The following is a 26,774-nucleotide window of genomic DNA, read 5'->3' as shown; positions in this document are numbered from 1 at the left end:
GGAAAAGAGGATTTTGGCACAGGGACGTCAACCCAAAGAAAGGAGTCAAAAAAAACACATAGGGCAGCTCTGCATGCGACCAACAGAGGGCGCCATGAGCCCACCCAGCTTAGTGGCTCTCAGGTAATTTGCAAAATTAAAATATAATTTCTGGGTGCACCAGGGCACTGATAATTGAGTTGTTCGGACCTCAGTGATACAATCTTGTCTCAAAACCCCATAATTCCATGAAAAAAATTGATTATTTTTGAAAAACATACTTTTGTGACCCTAGAATAAAATGCACTTTTTAATTTGTGATTTTTTAATTCAATTGCAATCTGTATTTTATTGTCAGTCACTCAGACTCTCAAACCGTCTTCATTTCAATTTCCAGATCACTCTACTCGACCTCAGCATAAAACATGTTTTAGCTCCGACTGCTGCCCTCAGAAGGCTTCCCATGTGCTGGGAGTTTCGTGTCTTGCCCAGTGTGGTCTGTGGTCCCAGGAGTCCCAGGTGCCTGGCTGAGTCGGAACGGGAGTGGAGGAGTTGCCCCCTGCCCTGCTCAAGATGGGGATAGTCCTTGGCTGAATTTGCCCTTCTGGAAGAGAACCTAGTTTTGTCTTCTGCTGTCCTGGATCTGTGGGAAAACAGGGCACAAAACTGTCAATAATCGCTAGACACGCTGGGCAGGCTGGAACCCAGCGCCCTCTGGCCCCGCGGCAGCTCTGCTAAGCTCCTGTCACATGGCAGATAGAGCTGGGGACACTGTGGAGTTGTCACAGGCAGCCAGCCCCTCCCACACCACCATCAGATCTGAGGCTGATAGCCAGGGAGAGAAACACAGGCCTCCTTCAACATGCGGAAAGCACAGGGAACACGTGAAGCCCAGCCCTAGACAGGCCACTGGAAAACAACGTGGGAATACGTAACTTGTCCTGTTAACTTAATGTGCGTGCACACTTGAAAAACAGGGTATTTCCTGTGCCTTAGAGGGACTGACAAGTACCCGGGCTCACTCGTGGACTCTGCCCATCAGCCGCTGCTGCTCACGGCTGACTCACCCTGAAGAGCGGACCTTTGACATCTCACTGGGAGACTGATCAGATTCCTCACCCACGGGTCCTTTTGTTTGCTCCCAGTGTGAAGGTGGTTTCAGCCTCACGGTTTCACAGCACACTCTCGGCCTGTGGAGAGAGCATGCACGGCGCGGCAGGAAAATCCCGCTCTGCATCTCGGGGTACCGTGAGCTCCAGCCCGAAACCTTGGCTCTGTCATCCACAAAGTGAAAACTGCAGAACAACCACCAGCATTCGTGCTTGGAGTAAGTGTGACTGGCTATTCATGAGCTCTGAGCATCATGGAATGGTAGCAAATCACCTGCTCTGCCTCTGTCCCACCAGCTCAGTGGCCAGAGACCATGAACAATGTCTCCTCTTCTCAGCTCTGCTCCGCGAGCTGCCAGGCCCAGCGTGGACAGAGACCATGAACAACGCCTCCTCTTCTCAGCCCCGTGGTACTGCCGGGCCCAGCTGGGGACACTCTCCCAAGTTTCTCCTGGGTTGCCCGCAGCGGGTGACAAAAGTACAAGACAGTGCCTTCCTCGAGTGGCCTGGACTCCAGGAGGCAGATGTCAAAGCCACGGGCTTGGCCTTGCCAGGAAGTACAGTGCTTGGGGACACCACCAGTATCGCGCCTGAAGATAGGACCAGTGTCAGGACCCGGTGGGTCTCCCACCAGAAGAAAGAGGCTGATATCGCTCCAATGGAAGCCCTGTCTGGGCCAAGAGGGACTTGGTCATTTGTAGCAAGAATGAAGCCTGGGCTTCCTTGAGAGAGATGCATCCGGCTTGGGAGGGAGGTGCTGCCCCTGCCTGCTTGAGCAAATGTCCCATGACCACAGGGAAGAGGACACTGGACAGAAGACCCCAACTTTCTCCCTCACAAGAGTGGGGATGTCCATGACCCAGGCTAGCAGCACAGGTCCCCTGGCTCCATCCCCTCCTGAATCACACCTGTCCTTCCCTTCAGCCTCTGAGACATTTCGAGACCCACATGAACTCCAGAATCCTGTGGATTACATTAGATCCAAAGGGATAGATCCTACATGAATTCCCAGACAAAAAAACACATGCTAGATAGACAGATGGCATATGACAGACAGATGGTATATGATAGACAGATGGCATATGATAGACAGATGGTGTATGATAGACAGATGGCATATGACAGACAGATGGTATATGATAGGCAGATGGCATATGATAGACGGCATATGATAGATGGTATATGATAGATTTTTAAAATGTTATATGATAGGTGGCATTTGATAGATAGATAGAAAAATGGCATATGATAGATGGCTACACAAACAGACAGATGGCATATAAGAGACTGATGATAGATGACATACGATGTAGATGAAAAAAAGGCATAGGATACATAAATGCATAGATACATGACATATGATAGATGGATAGGTGACTAGATGAATAGATGATATATGATGGATAGGTGAGATAATAGACAGCATATGATAGATTGATGCATAGATTACATATGATAGATAGATGACATATAATGGATGGATGGATAGGTGGATGGATGGGGGGGTAGGTAGATGGATGGGTGGATGGACGGGTGGGTGGATAGATGGGTGCCTAGATGGGTAGATGAGTGAATAGGTGGGTGGATGGATGGATGGATGGTAGGTGGGTGGATGAGTGGATAGATGGATGGGTAGATGGGTGGATGGGCCCTGCAGGCTGCCCATCAGTCTTTGTCTCTCACTCTCTTTTCCTGACCTGGTCTCCTGGACCACAAGGTGGCAAACAGGAAGACAAATACAACACTTCCAGAGAACAGTTATTCCTGGTATCATCACCAGGTTAGACGTCTTGAAATGATTCCCCATCCCGTTCTCCAGGAGTGCAGCAGTACCTGTCCTTCCCTAGAATGCAGTGCCTGCCAGCCGGCTTCCTTCACTGGAGATATGGCCTCCCTCTTACCGAGGGGAATTCTTCCCGTTCTGGAGATGATATGAAACTGACGTGAAACTGTCCAAATGGCACGAGGACACTTGCTGCCCGGGCATTGTGACCATGCGCTGTACGTTTCTCTCATCTGGTTTTTGTACTGATGTTATGAGGTCTTGGTTTAGGGTTGGTTCTTATTGTTGTTTTTCTCTGTTTCACCCTTAACAGATCTTCTCTGTATCTTTTAACCAACTCACTTTTGTTCAGGGTGAAAAAAGATAAAACGTAGAAGACCTCAGCGAAGGTTGAGAATGATGTGTGTGTCTCTGCACTCCTCCGACACACCCCACGTCGTGGGTCTGCAGGCTCCCATTCCTGCCACAATGAACAGAAGTCGTTCCGGGATCCAAGCAAATCCCGTGGTTTACACAAAAGTGTAAATACATCACACCTGCATAAATACAAAATGTTGAGAGATGGAAAATCTCTACTGGTAAGTAAGAATCACCCTCCAGTGCTGCTGCTGATGAGGTTAAACACTGCACTCCTCACAAGCTCGGGCAACCCTCTGTTGGTTACTTACAGGCAAAAACTGGCAGAGGACGCATCCCAGAGCCGCGGCAGGGCCGTGGCAGGTGCCCTGGTTGTCAGGATCAGGCGCTGCCCAATTTTCTGAGCCGAGTCTCGGCATGGCGACGTGCACACAGTTGTCACAGTTTTGCTGTAGCCATGGTTCGGCAGAAATCACATAGAAAGGTCTCTAAGTCAGTATCCACATTTCCATTTGACAGCAATTTGTTTGGTCCACACACATGTAGAGAATTCTAGATCCAAGGCCATCAGCCATCCATTTAAGTCCCAAAGAAAGCTTTGCCCCAACACCTTAACAGGAAGGAGGCCGACTTGACTTCCGGACTTCCCTTTGTTATAAAAGTAACACAGAAAACAAAATTCTATGTTCTGATCACGACCACTAACACTTTAATGTATTTCTTTCCACTTATGAAACATAAAATTTGGGATTTCATGATGCTTTATATCCTGTACTTTCTTTTTTTTTTTTTTTTTTTTTTTTTTTTGAAGGAGTCTTTCGCTGTGTCCGCAGGCTGGAGTGCAGTGGCGGTGATCGTCACTGCAAGCTCGCCTCCCCAGGTTCACGCCATTCTCCTGCCTCTGGCCTCGAGTAGCTGGGACTACAGGCTGCCACCACGCCGGCTAGTTTTTGTGTTTTTAGTAGAGGCGGGGTTTCATGTTCGTAGGGATGGTCTCGATCTCCTGACCTGCGTGATCCACCCGCCTCGGCCTCCCAAAGTGCTGGGATTACAGGCTGGAGCCACCGGGCCCGGCCCCTGTACTTTCATAAAATAAAAATTTCCCATGTGAAAGCAATGTTATAAAATACAGTTTTTACAATCTACAGAAATATTCATAGTAACTTGATGCCGTGCTAAAACCAAGTCTCCATTTAACATGTCTGTTTTCTTCCATGATGTAAACGTAGGGCAGGGCATTGTAGGAAATATCACAGGTGAATGCACGTATTAAGGCCTTGAACAATGTCTAGTGCTCCTAGCTACTTTTGATCGTTTTGTGGCTTACTTTTTACATCTTTAACTCTTTGACTATGATGGGAATTAGTTCAGTGTATAGCATGAAGAGTCTAAGTTTTTCTTATGTTCAGTGGTCCTCCTGGCACTGCCTGTTGCACGACCCTCCCTCTTCTGACTGCTTTGCCCGTCATGATGTTCCACACAGTGGATTCATTAACCTCAGGACCTGCGCCTTCTGCCCATCAGCCGCCGCCCTGTCTGTCCGTCCTCTGCTGATGCTGTGCCCTGTCCACCTCCTCCAGCATTTCCTTGGCTATTTTCATCTATGTGTTCATTGTTAAATGTTTTAATTGGATATTTTAGTTAGAAATTCAGTATACCTATGAATTATTTTTTTAAGAATTGAACTCCTTACCATATTTAGGTTTTTGCTTAAATAAATTATTATATCACCTGCAATCAGTTATATGTTTGTGTCTTCCTTATTAACAGTGGTGCCAATAACTTCTTTTTCACATTTTATGGTGTTTCTAGAAGTTCCAGAACAATGTAATATACCAGTAAGACTCAGAGGCACCTGTTTTCACTTTCATGGGTCTATGGCCAGTGTCTTACTGTCAAGAATGATGTTCATTGGTTGAAAGAATCTTCTGTTTAGGAAAGTGTCCTTCTATTCCAACCCTGTCAAATATTTCCATCATGAAAATATTGGGAACTCTTACAAGTAATTTTAGAGCAACTGTCAAAACACCCCTATAACTTTAATCCTTTGCTCTGTTGAGAAACTGTATTCGATTAAGGGATTTCCCAATATTAACCCACATAGATAATCTGAGAGTAGGGATAGTTACTGATTCTTTTCATGTACTGCAGGGTTTCACAGACACTTCATTGAGGGCGGTTGCATCTCGGTCTCGCAGGAGGACAGTCTGTAGCAGGTGTGTGTGTGTGTGTGCACCCGTACGTACATGCACACAGTTGTCATGTGTACACATGGGTGTGCTTATGTGCTCATATGCACGTACGTGTGTGCACTTGTGTGTGTGTGTGGTCCAAACCTCCTCTTTTATAATTGTATAGGATTATTCATTATAAACTATATAGTGTTTTATAATGTACAATAGTCATTGGATTAGGACCCACCTGAAGGACCTCATTTCCCCTTAGTCACCTTGTTAAAGGCCCTGTTGCCAAACAAGGCCACATCCTGAGGTCCCAGGAGTTAGGACAGTTCAGCCACAGTGGGACAGCACTGACTGCTCCCTCCACCACCTTGCATGCCTCTTTATCATCTATCACAACTGGAGGTTTAAACCAGAGCTTTTCTCTTTCAATCACATCCAGTCAAACCCCCTTCATTTTGAAGGCAGGGTTTAGGGAAAGGTCCACAAACCCCAGGAACTGAACAGACCCCTCCCTCTCTGACTGCACAGGGCTCCCCTCGAGACACCAGCCACGGGACTCCCATGCTGTGAACCACTGTCCCCCTCACTCCCCCAAGGCCTGGCGATTCCCACTCACCCTGATAGCCTAAGTCCTCTCCTTCTGGAAGCTTCCCTGCCTCTTCTGCCCCCCTTGATAGCTCCTCAGGGAACATCTGAGGGGTAGCAGCCACCTCCACTGCTGTATTGGCCACATGGAGGGAACAGTTGTAGGGTGATGAGGCCTCCCCAGCCAGGCCCTTACTACTAACCTTCTCCCATCAAAATGTATGTGGTCCGAGGGTCCACACAGAACACTGCACACTGCCTCTAGTTGAGTTATTGGATATCTCACAAATGTCTTAAAAGTAACATAAACCAAGGTGAACTCCAATCTTGGAATGCTCATCCACCTGGTCTTCCTCACGTGTTCCTCACATCAGCAAACGGCAGCCTACTGGTCGCTCCATCACTGAATTCAGAAAACTGACTCATCCTGGCTTCTTCCCTGTTGACCCCCATGAATTGAGCCCCTCGGTGGGTCCTGGTGACCAGCCTTTCCTGGGGCTGCACTGATGTCTGCTGGAGGCCCGCAGGAAAGCAACTGGACTCTTGGGTCTGTGGTCCTCTAGAAAGCAGTCTACACGATTTCATATTGATTAGATCCGGGGTCTGTGGTCCTCTAGAGAGCGGTCTACAGTTTCATATTGATTAGATCCAGAGTCTGTGGTCCTCTAGAGAGCAGTCTACAGTTTCATATTGATTAGATCCAGGGCCTGTGGTCCTCTATAAGAGTAGTCTATATGATTTCATATTGATTAGATCTAGGGTCTGTGGTCCTCTATAAGAGTGGTCTACACAATTTCATACTGATTAGATCTGGGGTCTGTGGTCCTCTATGAGAGTGGTCTACATGGTTTAATATTGATTAGATCCAGGGTCTGTGGTCCCTAGAGAGCAGCTCCACAGTTTCCATATTGATTGCATCCCAGGGTCTGTGGTCCTCTAGGAGAGCAGTCTACAGCTCTACATTGATTAGATCCAGGGTCGTGGTCCTCTAGAGACAGTCTCAGTTTCCCATACTGATTAGATCCAGGGTCTGTGGTCCTCTGTGAGAGTGGTCTATATGATTTCATATTGATTAGATCCAGGGTCTGTGGTCCTCTATAAGAGGGGTCTACACAATTTCATACTGATTAGATCTGGGGTCTGTGGTCCTCTAGAGAGGGTTCTACATGATTTTATATTGATTAGATCTGGAGTCTGTGGTCCTCTAGAAAGCAGTCTACACGATTTCATATTGATTAGATCCGGGGTCTGTGGTCCTCTAGAGAGCGGTCTACAGCTTCCCTTGGCATTGATTAGATCCAGGGCCTGGGTGGTCCCTCTTTATGAGAGCCGTGGCCTGCTGTGCTCTATACTGACAGATCTAGGTCTGTGGTGCTCTATGAGAGTAGTCTATACGATTTCATATTGATTAGATCCAGGGCCTATGGTCCCTCTGGGTGAGAGTGGCCCATGGCTCTACATTGATTAGATCTGGGGTCTGTGGGTCCTCTAGAGCGGTCTACACGATCCTACATACCGATGTGATCTTGGGGTCTGTGGTCCTAGAGAGGGCTCACATGATCTCATACCACCAGGGATCTGGCCCGTGGTCCTCTAGCATGGGCTCACATGATTTTATATTGATTAGATCTGGGAGTCTGTGGCCCTCTGGGTGAGAGGGCTCCATGATTTTATATTGATTAGATCCGCCTGTGGTCCTATAAGAGTGGTCTACAATTTCACATTGATTAAACTCCTCAGTCTATAGTCTCTAGAGAGGGTCTGGCTAACACCCCCAACATGACATAGATCTGGAGTCTGTGGTCCTCTAGAGAGGGGTCTACATGATTTTATATTGATTAGATCTGGAGTCTGTGGTCCTCTATGAGAGGGGTCTACATGATTTTATATTGATTAGATCCGGGGCCTGTGGTCCTCTATAAGAGTGGTCTACACAATTTCACATTGATTAGACTCCGGGGTCTATAGTCCTCTAGAGAGGGGTCTACATGATTTTATATTGATTAGATCCAGGGCCTGTGGTCCTCTATAAGAGGGGTCTACACGATCTCATACTGATTAGATCTGGGGTCTGTGGTCCTCTAGAGAGCGGTCTACATGATTTTATATTGATTAGATCCGGGGTCTGTGGTCCTCTAGAGAGTGGTCTACACAATTTCTCATTGATTAGACTCTGGGGTCTGTGGTCTTGTACGAGAGTAGTCTACACAATTTCATATTGATTAGGCTGGTGAACTCATTCACAGCCAGAGTCAAATGCCCATTTTCTACAACAAATCTAAGTTCCACAGTTACTTGCCGTCATAACTTTCTACCAATTTCCCTCCCAACATCACAATTTTTCAACAATACATTCATTAGTTCATCTATGCCAGTCTTCTGTCATTCAAATGTGTATGGTCTGGGGTTGAGACATTGCCCCCTTTGCTGGGGACACGGTGGCAAACAGTGAGTACTCAGTAAATAACTGTTGATTGAATTGGATGAATCTTCAATTTGACATGGGGTTTGGGTGGGAAAATGCTTAATCTCACCCAAAATTGCATTCTCTTTTCCCTTTCTGCTGGTACCAAACACGCCTTCCTAAGTATGATGACATCTGAGTATGACACTTAGTCATGCTGTATAAAGTTTACAGTTATTAAATAGAAATCAATATAAAATTTTAATTTTTAACCACAGTAATTAGGAACTCTAAGTCACTAGGATATAATAGTCTGTTATAAAAATGTCTGGCTTTTACTGAGACAACATTCTTTGAATTCATTTTATTGCTCACTTGCTTCCATCCTGCATTTCATAACAGGTTGGATTTGAGTCTTTTTTGAGACACTGTAGATGACATGTATCCTGTCTGAAAGTCCCTTCTTGGAGAAGCTTAACTGTCCATAACACAACAAAGAATTAAGAAGTGGGCTGAAAATATATCTCTGCATAATTTTTCTAAAGGCACCAAAATTCATGTACAAAGGTCATTCATTTTACTCAGCTAGGAATGACTGACCGTTTACACATAGCCAATTGACCATTACCTAAAGTTCCATTCTTATAGCCTTTCTTGAGCTGGTTTGTCATGGCAGACTGGAAAAAGGAAATTAAGGGGGCAAGAGAAGAAATATTGATTATATCAAGAAGTGATAACTGATGGGCTGATACTGAAGGGGGAAGAAAGTTAAAATGAAAGATAATAGGAATTTTTGTTCATGTAACAGCATCTGGAGCCCTTAGGGTGGGAGCATTCAGTGATAGGTACCTTATTCATTCTGAAGGCATCACTGTGCAACATAGCACATCTTAAAAACTTAGCTCCATCAATTAAAAAAAATAAAATATAGTCATTATACCAGAGGTAGCCAGAAAGGCACAGTGCATATACTACGGAGGTGCCCATCTATGTGGACAGTGTTCTTAAAGCTTTGCGGTTGAGTGACTGCATATCTGTTACCTGGGCACCTGCTGACTTCCCAAGGCTGCCTTACTGAAATCTCCCCACTCTAGATTCAGCGTAGAGAAGAATTCCATCTGGCTTGGTTTCAAGCTCAGCGAAACCTCAGACACTGGTTCCTACTTGCTGCTATTCTTTATTTGATAAGAAGACAATTCAGTGGGGACTCCATCCTTCCCAGGCACCCCACCCTGGGCATGTGGAAAGCTTGGCCTCATCTCCCTAATGTGGTGCTTAAATTTCACTTAGAGCTCTTTCCGTTGGAACAAGAGCACTTACCAGTATTTGATGGCATTGATAATGTCGCTTTGCTGCTAAGCTGGAACTGTCACCCTATGCAGCTGGTGGGGCCCATATAAAAGGTAAAGTGAGGCGTCCCTCATCACCGATGCAAGGCTAGCTGCCAGCGTGGCTGCGTGTTAGGCCTGAGTGCCATCGGCTGGCAGCGGAGTCTTCTTACAGTGAATCTCTTGGCTCAGGTGGGTCAGAAGGCAGGTGTGTTCCTAGAAAACATGGCCAGAAAGTCGATCTGGTCTGGGAGAAACCAGGTCCCTCCACCCATGGATCAGTGCTGCCAACTCCTGCATTTACCCTAGAAACAGGCAGCACGCATCACATGAGCTTGGAAATTGGCCTTTCCTTTCTCCCTCTGCTCTGCCCTTCCTCCCTTTGACCCTGGTCCTGGTCACAGCAGCCCCAATCTTGAAATAAAGAATCGTGTCCTAGGGATGTATCATACGGGCTGAACTGTGTCCTCTCCCAAAAGAGCTGATGTCCTAACCCCCAGGACTTCAGGATGTGCCCTTGCTTGGAAATCAGGTCATTTCAGAGATGTAATTAGTTAAGGCGAGGCCACCTGGAATAGAGTGGCTCCTTAATTCAATATGATGGTGTCCTCATTAGAGAGAAAAGACAGAGACTCACAGAGAGGACCGCCCGTGATGGGAAGGCGGAGCTTGGACCAGTGTGTCTGCAAGTCAGAGAGGACCAGGCATCGCCAGCAATGCCAGGAACCAGGAAGAGGCAAGCAGGATAATCCCGGAGACTTAGGGGATCACAGTCCTACCCACACCGTGGTTTTGGGCTGCAGCCTCCAGAGCCGTGGGACAGTAGAGGTCCATTGTTTTAAGCTGCCGGGTTTGTGGCCCTTTGTCACCACAGGCCTTAAGAAACTGATTTCTTGGGCAACTGGCTGCGGCTTGTGTCTGTGATGCAAAAAGCCGAGCCCTCCACACGAGGTCAGGTGTACCCTGGAAAACTCAAGAATAGGGCATTGTTTACTGACTTTTTGGAATTAGAAGTGTAACCCCCTCTCTCTCCAGTTTAAGCCACACCCTAGCTGTCTACTGGAGGCTGGCCAAGGCACCTACTCCCACCCTGAGCACTCCTCTCTGGGGGTCTTGGACACAGGAGGAGGGCACAGTCTCCTGAAGCTCATGGCTCCACACAAAGCAGACCATCGCTGAGCCTGGCCCATGTCTCACAGAGCTCCCCTATTCCTCTTTCCCTCCCTCCCCGTCTCTCTTTCCCAGGAACACAGGTACAAATGCGAGAGCCTTTTCAAGGCTGGATCGCTACGAAAACTATCTTCACGAAATGCTCTACAGGCATGCCTCTACCTTTCGAGACAATATTTGCAAAGATTCAGAAGGTTGCTGTAGTTAATAAAAACATGTTTTACTTTACTAATCAAATTTGAGTTTGCAAAATCTTGCTTTGTTTAAGATTTAAAATCTTAATCTTAAGTTTGATTTGCTTAAATGTTAATTTTGATTTGTTTAAACGTGCTAATCAGTTAAATTTTGAGGTGAGATTAACAAATTAGTAATTAGAAAGAAAACACTGCTCATATTCTGTTACTGAATGTTAAACTCACACAAAATTTTTAATCTTCCAGACCTAGTGCAATGAAGAAATGGTGAAAACACTGTTACATATTTCCTGGGAACAGAAATACATGACTGGATGTTTTCCAAATATTCAAAGCCTCTCAGTCACGAAGGGAACCGGCCTATGCCGACAGCATTTGGGACAAGCTGCAGGTGGGTAATATAAATATAAGCAGGCGGATATCACCAGGACACTCCACATCCCGACTGTGTCAACCTGACCCAACGCTGGGAAGAGAGCTCTCTCAAACCCCTACCAGCTTCCACATTTATTTTTAAGAAAGGTCAGCATGAAATGTTCTCAGAGATTTTTATTAGGCAAATAATTGGATTTTGTCATACAGAAGCCTTATTGTGTTGGGGTGAGAGGATGCCTGACTCACAACACAAAAATTCAAAATTGTTGGTAAGTGGGTTCTTGTTGGCCTCAATTTGCAAATGTTCCCTGAGGGGATGCTCGGATCAGAGTGGGCGCCTTGGGCATCCTGCCAGCAGCTATTTGGGCCCAGGCACCATCGGTCCAGCCCGGCCAGGCCTCAGGGGACTGCAGATTCCCTTCTCATGGTCCACCTAGCTACCTTGTTTTTTTGTGTTTTAGACTGAGTCTTGCTCTATCACCCAGGCTGTAGTGCAGTGATGCAACCTCCGCCTCCCGGGTTCAAGCGATTCCCCTGCCTCAGCCTCCCGAGTAGCTGGAATTACAGGCACCCTCCACCACGCCCGGCTAATTTTTGTATTTGTATTAGGGATGGGGTTTCACCATGTTGGCCAGGCTGGTCTCAAACTCCTCACCTCAAGTGATCCACCTGCCTTGGCCTCCCAAAGTGCTGGGATTACAGGCGTGAGCCACTGCGCCCGGCCCCTTGTTTTTCAAATTCTGCTAAAACACAGTTCATGGGGTGGTGTCATGTTACTTGCCTGTCACCCAGCGAAAACATCCCACAAATGACAAGGAAGAAAACTTTTGTTATCAAAGGAATGGCAAAGAAATAATAATTCTGACCTTTGCAAATTTTGTTGAGGAAATAACTCATGATTTTTCACATTACTGGATTCTTAGTGCTATGCAGTGAGAAAGGTTTGTGAAAATTCCAGCCATCAGGAATGACTTCAGGACCTGCTCCATCTCACAACAGACGAGCTCCTACAGCCTGCTTGTTAGGGATGCATGAGAGGAACATGTTTCCTTCATATGTTTCTCCTTGTAGCATGGCCTTCAGTGGTGAATGCCGGGAACTGTGTTTGGAAAGACTTTGAGTTGTTTTGATGTCGTCTTTTGAGAATGAAAGGGGGAAATTTTCTCCCAGGAGCCACCAGACCTGACCCAGCCCCCACGTGGAGGGTCTGGCACAGTCCCACCCTCGTCCCTCCTCCGTCCTCCAATCCTCCCCCTCCTTCCTTCACACGTCCTCCCTCCCGCAGAGATCAGCCCTGGCCGAGGAATGGCAGCCTCTGCCATTCACACCTCCTTCCACGCCTGGAGCAAGGGTGCCACCTGCCAGCGGGCTCCTTCCGCCTGGCTAGAACCTGCCCACAGCCCAGGGGGCGACCATCAGGCAAAACCCTCAGACAGCCCCATCACTGTCTACGAACTCATCTTCAAGTCTTCAAAATGCTCCCCTCTCCACCCCCCCCCCCCCCCCCCCTTTTTTTTTTGAGACAAGATCTTGCTCTTGAGGAGAGCAAAAGGTCACCTGGTGAGCATCAAGCAGGCCATCCAGAGACAGCACTCCTTATCTCCTTATCTGAGAAATTCAGAAGCCGTTGGGCTTCCCTATTATCTAAAGTCGGCATCTGGTTCCAGGCCTCTTTCCAAGAATTCATGGGTAACTAGGATTTCTATGCATCTCTGGAATGCATGCACGTTGAAACGCACTGGGCAACCCTTGCTGACTCAGGGCACAGAAACATCCACAGACGTAGTCATTTATCATGACCTCCATGGCTAGTGCGGCCCAAATTACCCTCAGCTCCTGCTTTAAGGTCCGCAAATGCCCCTAAGAAACATCCACCGTTGCACACTCCATCCCCTCATTGAGACGCTCACTGCTGTCCTCTGCAGCGTTCTTTCTCCTAAAACTTTCCTTTTTCAAACCTATGCAGTTGTCTGTAGATTCTTCTTACTACCTACCACCCGCGAGCTGACCATTTTTCTGATGCTGGGGCTCTGACACCTCTCCTGGCAGCTCTGTCGTCCAGCCTGGAGTGCAGTGACGCCTCAGCTACTCCCTGCTAATTTGTGTGTGTGTGTGGGTTTTTTTTTTTTTTTTTTTTTTTGTAGAGACGGGGTCTCACCATGTTTCCCAGGCTAGTCTCAAACTCCTGGGCTCAAGCAATCCACCCGCCTCACCCTCCCAAGTGCTAAGATTACAGGCATGAGCCCCCGCACCCAGCCAATTCCTCCCTCCCTAACACTTATTTACAGGGACACACACCCTTGGTAGCTAAAAGTACATCCTACTCCCACTTTTCTAATAGGCTTTATTTATTTATTTATTTTGAGTAGTTTTAGGTTCACAGAAAAAATTGTGCAGAAAGTACAGAGTTCCCACGTACCCACCTCCGCACCCCAATTTCCCTTATTCTTGACATCCTGTGTGGCCCTAGCACAGCTGTCCTCACTGGTGAGCTGACGTTGGGACTCGGTTGCCGACTGAAGTCCTCGGTGCACACTGGGGCTCAGTCTCCATGTGCGCATCCCTGGGTTCCAACAAACATGCAGTGGCACGTCTCTACCATGATCATGTCATATTCAAGAGTTCCACCGCCCTAAATTCCTCTCTTCTCCACCTGTTTATCCTTTCGTCTCCCCAAATCCCTGGCAACCACGGATCTTTTCCCCATTTCCATGTTTTTGCTTTTTCTAGAATGTCACGTCCTTGGAATCACGCTGTTGGAAGCATTTTCAGGCCGGCTTCCTTCACGGAGCGGGCCCTGCCTGGAAGGCTCCTCCACACCTGCCTGTGCTCCGTGGCTCAGCCCTTTCCGCGCCCCTTTCCGCGCCCCCTTCCGCGCCCCGTTGCGCGCCCCCACCGCGCCCCTTCCGCGCTCCCTTCCGCTGCTGCATAGCACCCCCTTGTTTGGGGGTCCTACGATTGATTCATTCACTTCCTGAAGGGCATCATGGTTGCTTGCAAGCTTGGCAATAATGCATAAAGCTGCTATAAACAGACACATGAAAGTTTTTCTGGATCTAAGTGTTCATTTCCTTTGGGCAAACACCAAGCAGTGTGATTGCTGGATCCTACGGTCAGAGCATGTTTAGTCTCCTGAGATGTTGCCAAACTGTCTTCCAAAGTGGCTGTGCCATTTTGCATTCCCACCAGCAATGAGTGAGAGTTCCTGTCGCTGCTCTTTAAAAAGTAAGACACCAAAAACAAAAACAAAAAATCTCTTCACGACTGTTCCATTGAAGAGAAAAATCACGTGGTGATGTATGGCAGCCAAGGCCAGAGTCAGGAACATGGATTTCAGGTGGGTGTGGTCCTAAGACAAAGCTGACAGTTCAGAGAAGGGCAATGGGGAGCCTTTTAAAGCCACAAAATACATCACACCTGGGGCCAAATTTTACTGCAGAGGCTCTCGCCGAGGAGAAACTGACACAGGTGATTTGAGGCGAGTTACTCAAGAAGCTGCTAGAGACCAGATGATTGACAGTGAGAGGCTGCACCTCTCCGGGCCGCAGCAGGTGTGAAGAGTCAGGCTTCTGGCTCCTGGTCCTAAAGCTCTGCTCCGTTTGCAGCCAGAAATGGAACACAGAGAAACCCGCCTTGTTTCCTAGAGTTAAAGCATTTTCTCTTCAGCAAGGCTTTTTTCATTATTTTTGTTAATTCTTATTATACAAATAACTATTCGTTTTTAAAAATCAATAAGCAAAAAATAAATAAATAAATAAAACCTGGACATCCTACTCCTTTTGATGTATTTTAATGTATTTCCCACCAGACGTTTTTCTCTGTAAATATTAAAACATGATTTTTACGAATTGTCTTCCTTGTCTTCTCCATTAAAATTTGAAGTGATATCCTTGTCCTCCTCCTCTTTCGCTTTCCCAGACATAAAAGTTTTTGTCTTTTTCTAAGGAGAAAGAAGCATTAAACTCCCAATCCGAACAGTCAAGAGCCATTTGCTGTTTTATTATGCAAATGTCACATAAGACATCCCCTCATGCCAGGGAACTGCATCTCCAGGTGGGTGGCAGCAGGGCAGCACCAGCAGCTGTTATTCTAGCACCTTCCGGACACATGAGGATTGACGCATCGTGTGTCCTGTAAGTTAGACCAGGCAGGGCCACTGCTGCCAAGTCGTTGTGGCACTGAAGAGGCTCCCGAGTTAAATCGCAATTCGCTCTCTCCATCACGTCGCTGCTGCTATGTGTGATAACTCTGCATACACTGACGCACTTACGTACTGGGCATCAGCAATACCTGGCATTTCACCACCCTTTTCACAAAGCAACCTCGTCATTCTCACATGCAGGTCATTTTGTGACAATGCAGAGATTAAAGAGATCTACAAGGCAAGGAGGCAACGCTGAGATGTGACTCAAAGATGATATCATAACCAGCTCCAAACAGCGGGCGGGCTGTCATCTGGGGCTACGTGGAGGACTGAATCCACTCCCGACTGAATCCACTCCCTCCCGTCTCCACAGAGGACAGGACCAGATGCAACGACTGAGCGAGGGCCCCACGGAGATCACGGACCAAGAGTGGGCTCACTCCCTGGGTGAAAGGTGTGACGAAGAGGCTGCTTCCAGACGACCAGGGCAGGTGAATATGGAAGTCGTCACCTGTCTGCTACCAGCTTATAAATAAACACAAAAAGCAAAAATCACCCAGGGCAGATACACAACTTCCAGGCACCACATCAGGCCCGTCTCAGTTTCTGGCTCCTGCTGGTCTGTGACCTCCTGACTCAGCCCTCTAGCTCTTTGCCACCCAATTGTCCTTATTGTGCAAGTGTGTGGATGGCATGAACCACCTTCATTCCTTCTAGAGCGCAGAAGGAAGAGGAGGAGAAGGGAACTAAATCCACGCAGGAGCTACTTCCCCTAAGGCAAGGTGCCAGGTTTGCTGAATGTGACTGAATGGAGTGGGAGGGCTCTACCTGAGCTGCTGTATTTGATCTGGGCCCTGATACATGAATTATTCATTCCACCAAGAACGCTCCAGTGCCAGCAGCTCTTGGAGGTGCTTGGGTTTTAGCAGTAAACAAAACAGATTTTTAAAAATCTGCCCTGCTGGCACTTAAATTCTAACCGGGGGAGGCTGTCCAAATGAACGGCTAAATAGTATCACATGCTGGAAGATCAGCATGGAAGGAAAACCAGCCTCGAACGTATGAGGCCTGGGGCAGGGGGAGGAAGGGGAAGGAGAAATCCAAACCAGGACGGTAGAGAAGTGCCCCGAGCCGCGAGGCTGCGCGGCTTGGAACCTGGTTCCCAAGAGCCTCAGAACACAGCCAAGGCTGGGTTCCGGGCGCTCAGCCTCAGGGGTCAGGAGTGACACCCTCTCTCCCTCTCTTTGCTCTCTCTCAACCCCAGCATGCCTGGGGCCTCTGTACTTGCTGCTCCTCAATTTGGGATCCCGACTTCGCCCCAAATATCCGAGAGGCCTCCTCCCTGGCTCCTAAAGCTGTCTGCCCAAATGTCACCCTCAGAGCGGGCAAACCGCCCTGGGCCAGTGAAGCTTCAGCTGCCCTCCTGGGCAGCGGTGTGGTTTTGCACGGTGGTAACATCCACCCCTTCCTAGAGCTCCACCTCCGCGTCGTCCTCCTGCTCCCAGGGCTGGAACTGGCCCATCACCCATGCAAATCCCAGGACCATCCCCTCCCTGCCACTGTCCCCCAGGGCAGGTCTCCCCTCCGCGCTCCACGCTGCCCGCCCAGGGTCCACGGCGTCCACCGACAATGCGGGCAGCGATGGGTTCAAATGCATACCGCCGTTCCGAGTGGGCTGTCCATGCTGTGAGGTCCGGGGAGAAACCCGGCAGCGGGGTCGCCAGCAGCCGGCAGGGCGCGGAACCCGGTGCGTCCGCGCAGGGGGCGGCCAGTTTGGAGTGGAGGGCGCGCTCGCCTCTGCAAGGCTGGGATGCTGCAGTCCCGGGCCGGGCAATGGGGGGACGTGTGACCCGGGGATGGAGCGACCCTCCGGACTGGGCGACCCCTGGGACAGGCAACTCTGGGACCGTGCGACCTCCAGGACGGTGCGACCCCCGAGAACCTGCACGGCCCGCGGTCCCGCCGGGGAGGGTCGGCTGGGCGGGGAGGGGGCGGGCGGCGCTGGCCAATCCGGAGCGCGGGCCGCCTCCCCACGTGGTCCCACCCGGAGGGCACAAGAGCGGCGGCCGCTTTTACACTGCCCGCGGGACCACGGCCGGAGCCTGGAGCCGGACGAGGAGCCGGACATTGGTCCCTGCAGGTGAGCGCGTGGGTCTCCGCGGGCGGGGTGCGCCCTTCTCCAGCCGCCGCCCCAGGCGAGGGGACCCCGGAGGCGGGGAGTGGCGCGAACTGTCGAGTTTCAGGGGTTGCGCCCCAGGGCTTCCGCTGTCGTCCATTTGGGGCTTCCAGGACTAAGGCCGGGTCTGGGAGGACCCGCCAGCCCACGGGGGTCCCTGCACCGCGCTATGTGCCCCCTGCCTGCCTTCTGGAAGGAGCCCCGGCCCTCTCCCCCTGCCCCCACTCCCCCCCACTTTCCCCCACCTCCTCTCTACCTCCCCCTTTTTCCTCCCATCTCTCCCCAACTCTCTCCTCCAGTCCAACACTCTCCCTTTCCCCTGTCCCCTCCCCCAGCCTCCTGTCTGCTCTCCCCAGGGCTCTGCACTCAGAAGCAGGAGCTGGCCAAGGGAACCGGAAGCTCCGCCTGCCTTTACCGGCTTCCCCGCCCCACCCTCACCCTGGTGTGGGCTGGAATTTGCTTTCTGGAGCGTGTATCTAGAGGGCTTTGGACCCTGGAAGGTGCCCACACAAGCCTGGAGGATCCTGGAGTCAGGCTCTGCTCCTGCCTTCTACAAACCAAGTTTTCTCCTCTAGAAAAGCAGCTGTAGCTGCTTCCAGAGCCAAAAGGCCGGCACCTGAGATGAGGTACCGCCAGTGCTCAGAGCAGGAGGTGCAGACCCTGGCCAGGGTGCAGGTTTGAGTGATTTGTGTGCTGCAGGGGCAGGAACGGACATCAGGTCACAAAATGACATCTAAGCATTTAATTACCAAGGTGAGGACATCCTCGCCTCTCTTCCATGAGATGGTCCAAAGCTTCCCCTTTCTCCCCTCTTTGAAAGTAAGGCTGGAGTGGGAGATGAGTGAACGTGGGAGTGGGACCTCCAGAAGGGTCTAGAAGGGCCTGGAAGGGTCTGGAAGGGCCTAGGTGGTGGTGTTTCCTGAGTAGACTGGGCAGGGGTGGTGGGGAAGGGGAAGCCGTCTCTGGGTAGCCCTAAATACCGCCTCTCCCCACCCATGCCACTTCAGAACTTCAGCCCTTCTCTGTGAGACCTCCCCTCCAGCCCCCACCCCTGCCCCATTACCATTAAGGAAAAGACGACTGCAGACCAAAGTGGGCTGCCCCTTCGCCTATCCCACCTGTTCCCGCCGACCAGGGCAGGTGCAGTCTATCTTTCTGGAGAAAGAGGCAGGCAGAACAGGAGCTAGGGAGGAGCCATCCCCAGCACCAGGCACTCCAGGTGGGGCAGGGGGTGCAGCCTGGTTGGCCAGGGACACAAGGGTCTCTGTCAGTCATCCCCCACTCAACATCATTTGTGTCTCCTTTTTCCCCGTGGGCTGTGGAAGGATTCTCTGGTGCCCAGGAATGCAGCACAAGAGGTCACCAGGCACCCTGGGCTTTGTCACGCAATGGGGAGGCCTCTTGAGACTCAGGGGGCATTATAGGGCCCCTTCCAGTCTCTGGGCATGGCCGGAATGGCCTGGTGGGCTTGTATGAGCTCCACAGTTGGGAACACATACCCGGGAGTTGAGCAGGGGGTCCAGAACCATGGAGAAGTTTCCAGAGACAGCTGACTTGTCATCGGGGTGCCAATTCTCCAGGATTCTGGCCTGGCCCCTGTCAGACCCCTTCAGATATGAACTTGAGATTGAACTCAGGAAACCCTAGGCCCCGAGAAGACTAAGGAAGTCGGGAACCTGAGGACCGCAGGGTGTTCTCTGCAGGACGCAGCAGGAAATGCCTCCCCGAAAGCCAGGCCAGGCAGGGCCGCCTGTCACCAAGACCCAGTTTAGCCAGGACGCATCGGCTCTGCATTGACTGTCTTTGGTGCAGTTCCTCCGCTGAGACCCCACAGTTCCTCCTAAGCACCCGGAGAGCGGGATTCCCAGACTCAGCCTCACGGATCACTGCTTCCTCTCCGAGGAGCTCTGTTCGGCCCCTGCTAACGGAGGGGCTTCGGCCTTGCAGCGGTTCACTCACTTCCTGCAGGTACAGTGACCGCCTGCCATAGCTAAGGAGGCACTGGAGCTGGTCCACTTATCCACGCTGTCACTAGGGGCCTCTAAGCTTTTAAAGTCGGTGTTGGGAGGGGTGGCAGGGCAAGGTTGTTGACGACACAGATTTTGTCTGATGTTTCACAATTTTGTTTGTTGTTTTAGAAACAGTCGGGTCATTTTCTTGACATCTACAAGGTGTCTGTTTGGAAGGCTCAGTATTCTGACAGTACAGTGGCTTCCCAAGGCACGCGAACTTCCCCACCCTGCCTTGAGCTTTGTCCGAAGCATCTTCTCTAAGATGCAAACCAGGGCTTTGGATTTGACAGGAATTTTGCCTTCAGTTTTGAAAACGGCTGTATTTTGAACAGGCTCAAGTCTCCCCTCCTCATAGGTGCACCCCAAGCCTGTCTTGCCTGGGACAATCTCAAGTGCTGCCTGTCCCAGTGCAGCCATCGCTGCAGCCACGGTCACCCTGCCAGGGCTGCTCTCCCATCCCCTTGAGCGTGTGGGCGAGGCACTAGGCCAGGGCCAGCGGAGGCTCTTGCTGTTGCTGCTGCCAGGGGTTAGTGAGACCTCACTTTTCCTAGGGTCCCTCCCGGAACATCTGGAGGAGCACCAGGTGACAATGGCCATGGCTCCAGGTGGAATGGTGCTGGGGGTCCCATCAAACATCAGGAGTCCTTTCAGTGTTGCCTGAGCCAGAAGCACCCATGAGCTCAGCACAGGATCTGCCTGGGCCCCGGTCACTGGGGCTGGCGGGGGGTCATTATCCATGGGAGAGGCGTTGCCAGCCCTACACTCATCACCCAGGGGGCCAGAAGCTGAGGGCCCACAGGGCTGAGGGCTGGGCCAGGCAGGCTCCTTCAGTCCATGTGGCCCACAGCGTGCAGCCCCCGCCCTGGGCAGGCATTCCTGCCCCTCCTAGCCATGACTATTGCCTGTAGCTCACCCAGACCCTGTCTCTCTTCTATCCCAGCCCCACCCGGGGAGGGAGAGCAGGCGTAGGCTCAGTGGGGGGAGTGCCACTTGAAAGGCACCACTGAGGCTGGAAGGTCACTTCTGTCTTTGAACAAATATTTATAGAGCCAGGGCGGGCAGTGAGCAGGTGCGTGCCCTCTCTGCTTGCGTCTCCTGCCACCTGCTGCCCGGTGGGCAGGCAGCCTGCAGCAGATTATTGCGGGCGTGAGTGACACGGCACAGCGCCAGGTGCTCTGGGAGCCATGTGGAACCATTTGCCTTTCAAGGTCAGATATTCAAATGACAATGGGACCTTCTGATAAACTCCTCCTAAGCCAAACATATTGTAAGTGCAGAAATGCATTTGATTCCCTGATGAACCCATTGTCAAGTCCAAAACTCCTAATGAAGCAGTTAGTCAGAGTCCATCTGTGTTTATGGAGTGGCGGCTGCCTGCCGGGGTGCCCTGGGCCCTAGACAGTGAGCACAGCACACAGTGGCAGACAGACTGGAGGTGGACAGCGGAGGGGCCTGGGCCCAGTGGAGACTTTCCAGAAGGTCGTCGCCTTTCATGATGTGTTTGAGACCCCTGGGGCAGCCAGATGGGGGGAGGGCACAGTCAAGAGAGGGACAGACTGCTGCGTCTGCAGCCCAGCAGGAGAGCCGGGGACAGCAGAGACCCAGGGTCGACCGTGGAACTGGCCAAGGAGGGCTTTGCTGCAGGGGAGGGCGGCTCACCCCCGCTGGGCTCCATGTTCTGGAGAGGGCAGAGGCGCAGGCATCTCTCACATGCTCTCCACCGGGTGCCCCCAGCCAAGCCTCAGGAGCCCACCTGGCCCCACCTGTCTAGTCAGCAGGGCTGGGACTGCCTGGTGCCGGGCTGTGTGCCCCACCAATGACCCACGGCCATTGGTGCATCATGGAGCTGTGCGCTGGTCAGCACTGGCTGCCAAAATGTCACATCCCAAGCCAGTACCGTGTAGGGTGTCCTGCAGGGAGGGTGGCCTGGCAGCCTCGCACTTCCTACTGTGGACACACTGGGGCATGGTGTCCCAGTCGCAGTGTGAACTGTGTTCTAATGGTGGTGATCAAGCACACGGGGTAGCCAGTGGAGTGTGGCCAGGTGCTCTGGGCTCTGCAGGCTGAGCTGGGCTCTGGCCTCGGCTCAGAGAGGTGTTGGGATGCTGGGCAGTGTGCAAGAACCTTACAGGTTATAGCAGGAATTAGGAAGAGGTGACAGTAAAGCACCTGTCTCAGCTCTGCTCCACATAGGAAATGCAAAATACATGGAAATGGAGCCTCTTACGGGGGGTCTTACCTGTGTGGGGCCCCCCAACCCCCGCTCTCCAGGGAGCTGCCCCATCCCCCGTGCATGTGCCAAGGCAATGGTCACTGGCACTGAACTCACAGGATTAATCTTCCTCTTGGTGCCTTTGTGCCCCTAGGCCTGGAGACTTCTGTGTCCCAGAGTTGGTGCACAATTTTGTGAGTGAACAAATCAGAGATCGGCTAGGTCCTGGCCTCCACCCAGCAGCACACACTCAAAAGCCGTGCCCCCTCCGTCCCTCGATCAGCCCCCATGGCCAGAGCCGCCGGCCCACTGCTCTGATGCCACCTAGGAAGGGAAACACATCCTAACAGAGGCTTCAGAGCATCTGGCCGGCATTGCTGATAAGACCAAGGAGCCCTGAAGGCAACAGCCACTGCCGCTCCCCTACCTGGGAGCCAGGCTCAGAGCACCCACCCCAATTCCTGGTAGGCCAGCCCTGTGTGGCCTGGACATCCCCTAGGGTCACGTCGGCTCCCATCTGCAGGGTGCCCAGCGATGACCCAGGCATCTGAATGTGGGCAGCACACTGGCCCAGGCCCCACGGTCAGGGTCAGCCTGTGACCCTTGTCTGTCTGCCCAGTGGCTACTGCATGCCAGAGGTCTTGCCAGGGGACTGGCTTGTTCATCTGATCAACCAGTCCTGCTAAGAGGTGCAGGCAGCCCGGGCTTCCTGAGTGGGATGTGGGAGCAAGGAGCTGGCCTTGTTCCATCTGAAAGCAGCCAGCGGTCCTCCCTTTCCACGGTCCTTGTCTCAGGCCTAGAATTACCAGCATGGCCAGCTCCAAGCTGATGACTTCCCCTTCATGCAGGTGCACGTGTTGAAGTTACTCTGTCTTAGAACTCTTCCATTTGGGCTCTTGTAGAAAGAGGATGCTGGCTTCTCAGTGCTGGCGCCTGAAACGGGAGCTCTTGGGGCTGGGCTGTCCTCACAGTGTTCCGTGTGCTGCCAGACGCGTAGTTCTCCGTAAACTTCAAGGGCCTGGAGAAACCGCATCTGTGCCTGGAAACCGGACCAGGCCTGTGGATTTCAGATAAGGGAAGGTACTGGCCCCCGCTGGCCCCCAACCCGAACAGCTGTGTTGTCCTTAAATGTAGCAGAATTAAACGGATGGTGGTATGTGGGGTTTTAAACTTAACCGGAGAGCGCTGATTGGAGGTTCACATATTTTTAATTGTCTTGGTGCCTTTCCATGAACACCACAATTTGGGTCAATGGTTTCCTTCAAGACTCTGGAACCGTACAGGGCACCTTCCCGGCTGCTCTTCCGGGTTTTCGGAGGGAGACCAGGCACGAGGCCCGTTTCTCCGTCGACGTCACTGGGCATTTGTGTCTGAACCCTGGGCCCTGGGCCTGCTCCCCAGCGACAGGTGCCGGGTCCTGGAGACTCTGGTAGGGAGCAGTTCAGGGCTGTGACAAAGGCCAGTCTGGGGTTCCGGCTGAGCGCATGGACAGAAGGACAGTTGGAGGACCCGGTCCAAAGCCAGGGGCTGCCAGGGGTCTGGCAGGGGCTGGGTGGCTGCATTCGCCCTGTGGTGCGTGTAGAGGCTGAGAGGCGACTTGCTTTGTCCACGACGACAGGAAGGCCGAGGTCAGACTTACATTTCACTGACTTCTGAGCAGCTAACAGGTCAGCTTCATGCTCCTGCTGCCCGGGAGGGAGGGAGCACCATGGTCCGTTGTGCCCGTCGGGGGAACATGCCTCTTTTGGGCATTGAAAACTGCCACAGAACCTGGGACGGGCAAGTGCTGTCCCTGCCATCTTGCCAGGTGGGCTCCGTACTCTGTCCCCGGCGGCTCCGGCACCACACTGCTGTGGTCGCTCGGTGCCCCTCCTACAGTTTGATTCCTGATTTTTAAATTCAGGATGTGAAGTACAGAAAAAACAGTCACTCTCCCTTCTGTTAGAGGAGGCTTTGTCAAGTCTCCTAAACGTACAGGGGCAACTCCACTCTCTGTTGAGGGTCCAGGATGCCTCTGACCCCTTGCACCCCTTGTGCAGGCACCAGGGCGTCCTTGGGCCCAGAGCCTGCTGTGGCCCCCGGGGACACTGGACCTGCCCTGGGGCTCCAGTCCCTGGTGAGTTACAGACGGGTTGAGGCGAGGGAGGGGCCAGTAGAAATAGCACCTGGCCGGGTACTTTGGTTCTTGTTTCTGTAATTGTTTCTTGGGCAATTTTTGTTTTGTTTTGTTTTGTTTTTTGAGACAGAGTTTTACTCTTATTGCCCAGGCTAGCGTGCAACAGCGCTATCTGAGCTCACTGCAACCTCCTCCTCCCAGGTTCAAGCGATTCTCCTGCCTCAGCCTCCAGAGTAGCTGGGATTACAGGCACCTGGGCAATTTTTTTATTCCTCTTGGGCCTTGGTTTCCTCCAGCTGTGAAATGGGGATAATGTAAACCCTTTGCTCGATGTGACTCTGTGGATGAACACATCCGGAAAAGGTGTAAGCACCTTCACCGCGTTCTCCAGCTGCTCTGCCTTGGCTGAGAGTCGAGGACAGTGGAACCACTCCCAATGGCTGGCACCGAGAGTAGGCCCTGGTGTCACCATGGACTCTGGGTGACGGTGGCGAGTCAGCACAGGCCCATTGATTATAACCCATGCACCACTCTGGTGGAAGTTGCTATAAGTCGGAGAGGCCATGTATGGGTGGGGGAGACCATGTGTGGGTGGGGGGAGACCATGTGTGGGTTGAGGAGACCATGTGTGGGTTGAGGAGACCATGTGTGTGTGGACGGAGACCATGTGTGGGTGGGGGGAGACCATGTGTGGTTTGGGGAGACCATGTGTGGGTGGAGGTTGCATCACATGGGAGCTGTCTGCACCTTCCTCTCAATCTTGCTGTGAACCTAAAACTATTCTAAAAAATAAAATCTATTTTTGAAAACACACAGCTTGCCTGGGAAGAGAGGCAGGTGGACAGAACAGAGTGGGCCAGGCCTTGCTGAGCAGGGAGGGTCTCCTGAGCCAGCCAACCTAGAGAGAGGGATAGCTGCCGGGTCATCTGCTGGGGAGAGTCTGGAGAAGCACAGGGGTCAGCTGAGGGCGCGGGTCCCTTACAGGCATCCCACACTGAACCCCAAGCCCTGAGGGCTGCCGTTTAGAACCACACCAAACCAACCACAGAACAAAGAAACCAAAAAAACCCTAGATCTCATTTCACCTCGAACAAAAGAGGTTGCTCCCTGCCGGAGTCCACCTGGCCAGAACCCACCTTGCTTCTTGAGGAGGAAGCAGTGCTAATCACTTCTGGGGAGCCGCTGGCCCTCAGCTGCTCAGAGGGTCTAATCATAAAGCTCATGTTTATCCTGCTCTGCACATGTGCTCAGTGGACAGTCTCCGAATAGTTCCAGAGGCTTTCTGGCCTCTGATCCCCATGGTCTGCCTACACAAAAATCTGAGAACCTCATTCGAGGTTCCGTGCAAAGACTGAGTTTGCCTTGATTTAAATTCCTAGGATGCTGCTGGGCCTCGGGCAAGTGGGCGCCCCGGGTTTGGTCCAGGCAGCCTGAGCCTCCTGTGAAAGTTCAGCGAATGTCTACACTGCAGGCCACTTGTCAGGTCTGTGGCGACATTTCCACAGGGCTGGCGTGGCCAAGTGTGAGGTGGGGCCAGTCAGCTCACAGACATTGGTAGCACTTGCCGACAGGCCGGGCTGTGGATGTTTGATGAACAATGACCATGACCTTGAGTTCTGAGAGCTCTGGATCTCAGGACCTGTTTTCAGTGACCTAACTGATATGGCTGAGCCGTGTCCCCACCCGAGGTTATTACCTTGAATGGTAATCATCCCTCTGTGTGGTGGGAGGGACCTGGAGGGACGTCATTGAATTGCAGGGATGGGTTTTTCCTGTGCTGTTCTCATGAGGGTGAATAAGCCTGACAAGAGCTGATGGTTTTATAAAGGGGAGTTCCCCTGCACACGCCCTCTTGCCTGCCGCCATGGAAGACATGCCTTTGCTCCTCCTTGCCTTCCACCATGATTGTGAGGCCTCCCCAGCCATGTGGAACTGTGAGTCCTCTAAACCTCTTTCCTTTATAAAGTACCCATTCCCAAGCATGTCTTTATGAGCATGTGAGAACTGACTGATACACCGACGTTGTGTGCACGTCCGGGGTCAAGGCTGCCTCTGTCCTCTCATCCTTGGCCAGGCCTGCTCACAGGGTGGCTGCTGCAGAGGTCACCCTGGTGGTGACTGGATTGGGACAGTGTCTTAGTCCTTTCAGGATGCTGTAGCAAAATCCCACAGACCAGGAGCTTAAACAACAGACGCTCAGTCCTCGCAGTCTGGAGGCTTGAAGCCTGAGATCAAGGCACCGGGCAACTTGGTGTGTGGTGAGGGCTGCTTCCTTGCAGACGGCACCTTCTTGCAGTGTCCTCACAGGACGCAGGGGCGGACCGTCTCTCTTATAAAGGGATCCTCCCATTCCTGAGGCCCCACCCCCATGACTGCATCGCCTCCCAAAGGCCCCACCTCCTAACAGCGTCCCCCTCGGGTAAAGGTTTCCACGTGGTGAATTTGGGGGACACAGACCTTCAGTCTGGAGCAGCCCGGTGTGCATTTGTTCAGTGAGTCTTTATCGAGAACATTTTGCAAAGTCCTGGAGATGCGCAAGGACTGTGGGGTGGAGGAGCTGCTGTGACACTGAGCAGGACACATAATAGACAAGTAAGGAAGACCATCCTGGTCCCATCAAACCTCGGAGCAGACGGGGCACAGCGGC

General features: G+C 51.6%; 1 protein-coding gene across 1 annotated transcript in view; it reads left to right on the top strand.

Moving 5' to 3' along the window:
* The first annotated feature begins 17,654 nt into the window (after positions 1-17,654).
* Positions 17,655-26,774, top strand: part of FRMD1 (FERM domain containing 1) — a 121,801-nt gene continuing 112,681 nt past the window's right edge. The window contains exon 1 of the mRNA XM_021938087.2: positions 17,655-17,751. The gene's annotated coding sequence lies outside the window, so the exon portion shown is untranslated. The remainder of the gene's footprint in view (positions 17,752-26,774) is intronic.

Source organism: Papio anubis, chromosome 6, assembly GCF_008728515.1.
Source record: "Papio anubis isolate 15944 chromosome 6, Panubis1.0, whole genome shotgun sequence".
In the NCBI taxonomy this organism is placed as follows: domain Eukaryota; kingdom Metazoa; phylum Chordata; class Mammalia; order Primates; family Cercopithecidae; genus Papio; species Papio anubis.
This window is presented reverse-complemented; position numbering and strand designations above follow the sequence as displayed.